General features: G+C 36.7%; 1 pseudogene; it reads left to right on the top strand.

The window, feature by feature from the left end:
- Nucleotides 1-5335: 5335 nt before the first annotated feature.
- LOC113357330 lies at nucleotides 5336-9358 on the top strand (annotated as a pseudogene).
- Nucleotides 9359-9636: the final 278 nt, after the last annotated feature.

Genomic DNA, 9636 nt, shown 5'->3' with positions numbered 1-9636 from the left:
AATAAGATTAATGTGCTCAAATATAGGTGTTGAGTGAAGGTCTCACATAAAATCTAACTTTAAGCTATTTTTGTATTGAATTGTTAATGTGCACGTAATTGTACACATGTTGATTCTTAATTGTACATAATTGTATACATGTTGATTTTTCTCCAATCTTAGATTTCGATAAGTTGTTGAACCTCCCTTTTTTTTCTTCTTATTTCCGTGACCAGTTTCTTACTCAACTATTCACCCCTTCACCTTACATAAGTTCCTATCTATACTCCATCATGATTGGGTTGCTGATATTTAGTTATGTATCTGTCTCAATGTCAACCGGCACGTGACCAGGGATGACGTTGAATTTGAGACTCAAAATCTCGATTTTTAACTAAGATGTCCTGTGTTTTAATTTTTCCATTCCATTTGCATATTACACATATTGGACGATATGCCAAGAATAATGAAGCAGATGCCACCACTTCCAGTGAAGATGAATGAAGATCTAGCCAACTCCATACTCCCAAGGTTGTCCTTGTCCATGCATCAATAACAGTAACCACAAGATATCAACTCTTCTCTCCTTGATTCTTTGGTTGGAGCTCTAGCTCTACCTTTATATGTGTTAATCATTATGTTGGTGGTATTGACTTCAAATTCATGGAGGATTGATTTCTTTAGTAATATCGGTACGTACCCGCCTTTAGAAACCATGAATACTTCTACAACATTTTAGATTGATTAATTTCCTTTGGATTGTTCTTACATTTCCAGGTACTTTAAATTTTGAAATGAATTCCTTAGTTGATGCTAAGGTTTTTAATGTCAACAGAGTTATACACACGTTGATTCTTAATGTGTATATAATTGTACACATGTTGATTTTTATTTGTGTACATAGTTTTACACATGTTGATCGTTAATGTGCATGTAAGTTTGATTATGGGATTATTTTTGTTTTGTTCGCTTGTAGGTCCTGATGATAATAGATTATTTAGGAGATATGAGATATGAAATCCAGTTCATCCAACTACTTGAGCATTTCGGGGTATGGGATTAGGGATTGGATGTGGTGTTGGTTGGGGTATTGGTTTTGATACGGAGGTTATTGGTTATGTTGGTGATGGCTACGGTGTTGGGTTTAGTGTTGGTACAATTTTGCTGGTGTTGGCATTGGTCTTCTTTTTATTTCCTTCTTGGATCTACATACGAAGGTACATTTCTCTTGTTCGAGTTACAACACTTAGCTTGTATTTAGTTTGCGAACCATAACGTCAAAATGTGCATACAGTATCACTCTAAGCATGTCGAATCCATTGGACCAGTACAAAAATGCTTATGTTCATTAGTTCATGTAGTTAAAAGTGTATCTAAAGTGTATACCAATGTAGTATAGAGAGAGAAGTAACTAAACAATCACTAAGTAATGATTACATAAACTATAATTAGGGTGTACAATCTGGTGTACATGTGAAAAAATGACTTCATAAGATTGTTTCTAGGGTGCACAAAAAATGCTTTCATAAACTATATTATATGAAAGAAAGCCATATTCACGCATCTTTAACATTACCACTTCATATTTTACTCAAACGAGAAACAGTCGATGTGTGTTGCATATGCATACATAGTTGTACACATTGTGAATATTAATGTGTACAACATGATACACCTGTATATTTTCAATGTGTATACAGTTGTACACTTGTTTATTATCTAAATAGTTTGTTATACTTTCATCAGTAGTATTCATTATTAACAACAAATGATGCTTACTAGAGGTTGACATACTCCAGCCGTAAATTCTTTCGTTTTACCTTTTGGACACAATATTTTACAGCATAAGATACATGAGAAAATCAAACTTTTTGGATAAGATTTGAATTAACAGAGATTTTTAAGAAGGAAAAGGCTAATGTGGTTGTCATCATGTCTTCAGCGTCATCAGAAAACAAAACAATCCATCTCAAATGCTGAAGCTGCTTGAACCATGATTACATGATGATACTGAAATGGTTGTCAAACGTCTATGGAGGGAACTTATCATACTAGTAAAAATATTACAGGTATAAATGACCATGGCATGAAATCCCCTGATCATTATTTCTTTCTTGTCCCTTTTTGATCATCTGATTGCTTGTTGTTCTTTCATGTCAATATATTGTGTTTAATGATTATGTGTAATCCTAATAGTAGGAATTAACTGGTGTATTTTCTTGTACACCAGTTATATGGGTGCACATAAAAGTGCACTGTTTTATGCTTGTTATACTAGGTGTATACTAGTTATATATAATGCATTTTTATGTGCATTGTTTATTCTTTTGTATTTCCAATTCAATGTCGACACACATAGAAGGTGATTTCCTACTCACAAGATTGCAGTTTACTCACTTTCCTGTGAAGCAATCTTACAACATATTAGCTTCTCTCATTAAGGCTAAAATATTTTCTAGCATACTGATTTTGGTTGATTCTTGATCGTTTTGGTTTAGCTTTTATGAAAATATTATCAGTTATTGTGGCCTTTTATGTGTGCACCATATTTATAGAAATGAGTTGCTAGAATTACAACATACTATGAGTCAGAGCATATTTATAGTCATCGTGATCTTTTACTATGCATAATATTTATTGTTATAATGATTTTACAGGGTTTAGACGAGTTGCTGTGATACATTATTGTTTAAAAAATTGTATGTGAGAGAATATTTAGTTGATTTTAAAGCAAATGAATGTCTTCATTTGGTTAGTAACTTCATTCCGAACTTCAGTTGATGTTTGTAGGTGTGTACATAGTTGTTAGGGCTGTTCATGGTCGGTTTTGGTTCGGTTTATAGCCTAACCAAAACCGAAACCAATATTATTGGTTTCTAAAAATCTAAACCAAACCAATCCATTAGCCATTGGTTAGGTTTCCAAATGGTTTCAGTTGGTTTCGGTTTGTCCCAGTGGTTTTTGGTTAACCAATAATTATGTCAAACCAAAAAAAAATACACAAATTTACAGATAAAAAAATCGTAGTTGCCGATAGTATTGGTTTACACAAATATACAGACAAAAAAAAAATCAAGAATAGTTAAAGCTTACTCTAATTCTAGAGATCAAATAAAGATATATAATATATCTTAATTTAGATATTGACAAATAAAAAAGAAGGAAGACGGGAAGAAAAAAGTCGAGTAGCAGCAGCTGTAGTTGGGGGTGGAGAACGGAGACGGCTGAGAGAAGGAGAAAGAGAAAGAGGGAGAGTATCATAATGAAATATTAGATTTAGGGTTTCTATTTATCCTCTAAATTAATGGGTAGAATCTAATACTTTTAAATCGACGGTAGAAATTAAGTTTAAAAATTAATCGGTTCCCCAATGGTTTTTGGTTCGGTTTTCAGGTCAAACCAAAACCAAACCAGCAACGTCGGTTTTTCAACATTTTTTACCAAACCAATCCAAATCTAAATGGTTTGGTTCGGTTTCTTGCTTATTGGTCTGGTTCGGTCGGTTTCCAACGGTTAACCGACACCATGTTCAGCCCTAATAGTTGTACACCATGTTTATTCGTAGAAAAACTTGTGAAATGTCGTGTGTACTCTTTTTGACAGTAGTGCACTTGAAGTAGCCCTCATGTCACAAGAAGGACAAACCACATATTTATGTCAGACTTATAAATAGTGAGTGCATGAAGCAGAATACTTAATACTAAATCTTTAGTTATGCATAATACTTATTTGAATACTACATACAGGGCAACAAGACGTACTTATCCAAGTAAGCACTTTGTTAGAATCCTGAGTGCCTGAAGTAGTAGATTATTAGATTCGGGGGGGTTGGACAACGTCCGCAAACAAAAGGTTTATTTTGGGATAAAACATCTTCATTATTGGTAGAACCTTATTTTACTTTTATTTCATATGCTATATAGCAAAATCATATGTACATTATTGTACACTGTAGTTGTTCTTGGTAATTGTTAATAGGCATACAGTTGTTCACATGTTGAAACTTTCAACATGTGTACAACTATTATTACTCGTATACTTTTGATTTGATTTAAAGTTTTCAATTCGGCATGCAAATTTGATGATGGTAGACAGGAATTTGTATCAACGGGTGAAACACTATCGTTGGACTGTAGAGAAGTCCTGGTAAGATTGGAAAGCTACAGAAACGGATGGAAAATTGAGTTGAATGGTTGAGGTGTTGTAGTTGTTTGCAGCAGCAGGGTTAAAAGCGGTTGAGCGTTGGAGCTGGTATTGGTAATGAGTTTGGGTTGTTAACCGGTTGTATTTTTGTAGATGTATACAAGTTTATACACCAATGTAAACTATGTTTTCTAAAAAATGAGAATTATAGCCATATGAGTACTCTTTTTGAAGCTCTCGGAAAGAGCTTTCCGAATATATAATGTTTGCGAATTTTGGACACACGGTTCGAAAGATAAATTGATTTTATTTTTATTTTATATTATTTAAAACGGTTGACATCATCATGAGTCACTTTGGACTAAATTGTATACCAGGAAGGTTATTAGTGTACTTTCCATAAAAAATACTAATTTGTACTTAGTTGAATGGGTTAGGACTAATTAGCATATTTGGATGGAATTTTGGACTAAACCGTATTTTTACCTAAACCATAGTGCTCTAATCATCTCTTTGATTATCTCGAAGTAGGGATGGCCATTTGCCCCACCCAAACCCATCCCCGTGGGTACCCGTCTCTATTGAGTAGGGTTTTACCCGTACAAACGGGGTTGGAGTTGGGTATGGGTAATACACGAAATTAGTGAAGCGGTGATGGGGCGGGGATGGGATTCTAGGTCCCCGCCCCATACCCGCCCCGTACGTTCCCATTTTAGGATTTTATATTTTTATTAATTATTTATATTATATTTAAACTAAGATATTATATTATATTATAAGAAAGATACTTGATAAGAAATAATTAAGAATTAAAATGAGTGATGCTCGTTCATAGACCAATTTGTTTTTCTTTGCTTGTTTTACGATGAATTTATGAGTTTGAAATTTTAAATTATTATTATTGGTTGAACTTAGGTATTGATTATTAAATTAACTCATCATATTTGAGCTTAATGTTATGGGTAACCCGTAAAAACCCACCCCGTACGGGTATTTTCCATACCCGCCCCGTCCCAGATCAAACGGGTAATGGGGAGGGTGTGGGTTTTTTTCTTTGAACGGGGCGGTGACTGAGATACAAGATCCCCGCCCCATACCCGCCCCATGACCATTCCTGTCTCGAAGGAATGCCAAACAGCACAGCACAGCACGTTGGCAAATTATGCTTCAACATCCTTTTTCATTAATTAACACTTTCATTTCTATTAAAATCTCCAACTCTCTCTATGTAAACGGAACTCCCTGCCCCTGGCCGAACTTCTTCCATGGCTTCTCAAATCCTCAGAAGGGTTCTTCGAAGCCGACAGATCCCAAAATCTTTCGTTGCAAACCCTAGTTTAACTACGATTATTGCATTTCCTTTCTCATGTTCATCATCCGACTGTTCGTCCTCTGATGATTCTCCTCTTCCAAGTTTCCCAATTACAGTGAGTTTATTCCCCGGTGACGGAGTCGGACCTGAAATTGCAGAGTCTGTAAAGAAGGTTTGCTTCTAATCTTATTTATATGTGTTTGTTTCAGAAAAATTAAATTAATCACTTATAGGGTTATATATATACATATTATTTATTTTTTTGAAATCAGGTTGTGTAGGTATAGTCTTTAATTTTCGTTTCCTTTCCTTTCTATCTCAAATAAATCGATTCTACGAAATCGTAACTGTTGATAAGAAATTCTTTGAGTTAGCTTATACGAGACCTACAATAATTGTCCGGATTTTACAATTAAAGATGATATCTAGAAGCAATTTGTTGATATATATGTTTTTTTGTTGAAAACTCGCAACTGGCACAGGGATTATTTACTGGTACGTAAGCACTTTCTGATTCATACCTCAAAGAGTTTCCTAAATTGACAGTTCTAATCAGTTGCTTGGACATTGTGTAATTTTTGATCATATTGATGGTATTGGCGTGCATATTTTGTTGATTACCTAGTATGGATTACACTCTTATTCATTCTCGCTATCCTGTTATACTCTGACTTTCATCGTAGCTTATTATACACCTTTATGGCTTTTATATCCTTCTTTTCAATGAAAGACAGCTTGGGTTCAATACACTTATTGGTATCTTTAACATAGCTTATTGGTGGTTCAGAATACGGTAATGAAGTTATGTGGCGTACAGTTGTGTAGCTCCTCTGAACGTCTGACCAGTAGAGTCATCATTGCCTAGTTCAGATCTAACTGGTGTAATTTCAGTGGTCCAGGTGCTTGCTACAGCTGATGTACCTATAGAGTGGGAGGAACATTTTGTTGGGCACACAGTAGAACCAAGGGTACAGAGTGTTCTCACGTGGGAAAGTTTGGAATCAATACAGAAAAATAAAGTGGGTCTGAAAGGTCCAATGGACACCCCAATTGGAAAAGGACCAAAAGGCGGTAGGACTTCGAGCCTTACATTAAGGAAAGACCTTTGTTTTTATGCAAATGTTAGACCTTGTTACAGTCTCCGTGGATGTAAAACCCGTTATGATGACGTCAATCTAGTCACAATTCGAGGAAATACTGAAGGGGAATATAGTGGTCTTGAGCATGAAGTAAGTCTCCACCCCTCCTTTGTGTTCCATTGAAATAGTTGTGGGATCTTCCAATCCAAACCATCTCAGTGCTTGATTTACATTGTGCTAGGTGGTGAGAGGTGTAGTCGAGAGTCTTAATGTTATTACTCGCCAAGCAAGTCTTAGAGTCGCAGAATATACTTTTCATTATGCCAAGACCCACGGACGCCAGAGGGTCTCAGCAATTCATAATGCAAACGTTCTGAGCAAGATCGATGGTCTTTTCCTTACGGTATGTTAATGTAGATCAAACTCCAGCTTGTGAACTGCCATAATTTTTTCTTTGGATATCTGGGCAATGACCTGTGACTTTTATCTGCAGTGTTGTCGTGAGGTGGCAGCAAAGTATCCTGAAATAGTTTATGAGGAAGTCATCATTGACGATTGCTGCATGATGGTATCTTTGCTTCTGCTAATCTTGTAATTGCTTACTTGTGTAAATTGGTTGTATATCAGACCTCCGTAGCGTTACTTTTGAGGTTCTGTGGCGAAGGATATTTGTCTGCATTTTCTTTGCTGAATGTAAGAGAATGAACAAAAGTCTTAGTTTTAAACAGAAGTTTTGAATGCTAAGGTGGAGAATATTATTTCTCACATTAGTGTTTCATCCAGCATGACTTTGTCTCTTGCATTTAGCTTGGAGTTTAAAGGTCTGCTTTGTTATTGATGCAGCTCACTCTGTTGTTTGTGTCTAAACAGCTAGTTAAAAATCCCGCACTCTTTGATGTACTGGTAATGCCTAACCTCTACGGAGATATCATCAGTGATCTTTGTGCCGGCTTGGTTGGTGGCTTATGGTTAACTCCTAGGTACTTCTCTGTTTTCTTTTTCCCCTTTCTGGCCTTACTATACCATTCCAAGTTTCTAATCTTTGTTTGCCCTTCATCTAGCTGTAACATTGGGGAGCACGGCATTGCCTTGCTGAGGCAGTGCATGGTTCGGCCCCTGATATTGCTGGGATGGTAAGCAACAATCCACAGTTATCTCTTGTTTAAATATTGCATTTGTTCATCAAGCATATGATGAACTTGAGGAACATCTATGTTCCGTATTCTGGTATTTTAGCAAACTGAAGCTTTCATTTGAAGCATGATTATGAACTTTGAATAGCTTCATGTTTGCCAGAGCAAGCAAGTCTGCATCACTGCACTAGTTAAAATTTCACTAGAAACGATTTTCTCTTATACTATATTATGTCAAGACAACCTTCTTTTTTTAAATGCTAAAGCTCTATAGAAAGGATTGTGAATTTATATTTGACAGGGATCCCCTAATAGTCATTGGTATCTGTGGTGTACCTTGTGTTTGTGTACATCCTGTTTGTAGAAGTAGGGATAATGGACGTTTACATGCGTCTTCCATGTCTGTGCTTGGTCAATGTGTATTTGCTTCCTCGGTTAGATATGTATTTCACTCCTCTCACTTGTTTGATTATTTCAAATTCAGAATATGGCAAACCCAACAGCTCTTTTATTGAGTGCGGTTATGTTGTTAAAGCATTTGAAACTCACCGACAAAGCTGATCAGATTCATGCTGCCATCAGCAATACCATAGCAGACGGGAAGTATCGAACAGCTGATCTTGGTGGCTCTTCATCAACGACAGATTTTACAAAAGCCATTTGTGACAACCTTTGAATTTCTAATCTTGAGACTATCATGTTCAAGGATGCAATCTGTCATGTAGTGGGAACTTTTGTCCTTATGACTGCTTGCGAGGAGACACTGTACCACGATTAGATGTTGGAGTTGTTTCTATGTTCACGTTCAGTGAGCCAGCTTCAGAATCAACAAACACATCATCGCTTGATGCATCACTGCCAGTATGCTAAAGGGTTTTAAGTTTTAACCTTTCTCAACGGAATTGGCCAGAGCCTCCATCTACGATTAGATGGACCTGAGCTTTAGAGTCTCATCTTGTTTTACAGGAATTGCATCGGTAAATCAACAGGTATATCTAAACCAAATGCCACTTTTCAAAGTATTGTCGGTGCAGCTTTCTCCCACAGCGAGTACCTCCGTTTAAGTCTAACTTTTCATTTTTTGTAATTGATGACACAGAAGCTTTGAACTCTTCCTCAAGGTGTGACGTGCGTCGAACACCTCACTAGCAGGACCCTACCCTAAACCAGCATGAAGCAATTCCGGCATAGTTTAAAGGGAATCCAGCAAGCAACCAGGATAGCTACGTTAAAGGGAAGAAACAACATGGATGTCTAGTGTAATAGCACCTTAACCCTTTCTGTTCTACTCATTTTTTCATCATCCTTTGTCCCCACAGCAGAAGTCCTTGTCTCGGGTTCATTCCTGCTGGAATCTACTGTTTCCAGAGCAGGTTTTTGGGACTAGCTTTGGGCCTTACAAGTCTCATCTGTTTGAATCACAATCTCTCCCTCAACTTGAGTGTTTCTAAACTCCTCAGTTGTTTTTAAACTCGGCTCCCTCACCAGGACGTAGGTGAAATTGTGGGGTATTTAACTGTACATTATCCATATTCTCCTGTGGAATTCGAATCATTATCCGCTTCACAGTTCTCGTGAGCCTAATTGACCCACATTCATCTGACAACTGAACCACCTTAGTACGTGAACGCGAGATATAAAGCTTACTCGCACCGTTATCATCATTGCTGCTAGTGTATCTTCCAAATTTTCGGAATAAAGAACTTTCTATTTCTCGGTGGTCTTGTTCAAAATATATGCTTCCCACGAATTATCAAGGTACATGTGGAACATGACTTCCAAGTTCCATCAACGTACAAGGGTGTAGGTCCCATCTTGTTGTTCAAACTTCCCAACTTTACGAGTGCATTTTTGTCCATACTGAGAACAAGCGAAGGAATGCTGCAATTCCGGTTTGACGTCCTTTGCTAATATGCCGCGTAGTAGCACATTACACACGGCATATTTGTGCGTTTCCCTCTTTATCTCTAATTCCACCTTCACTGCCAAA

Source organism: Papaver somniferum, chromosome 3, assembly GCF_003573695.1.
Source record: "Papaver somniferum cultivar HN1 chromosome 3, ASM357369v1, whole genome shotgun sequence".
Taxonomy (NCBI): Eukaryota; Viridiplantae; Streptophyta; class Magnoliopsida; order Ranunculales; family Papaveraceae; genus Papaver; species Papaver somniferum.
The sequence above is the reverse complement of the archived record's forward strand: the minus strand, read 5'-3'. Positions and strand labels throughout refer to the sequence as shown.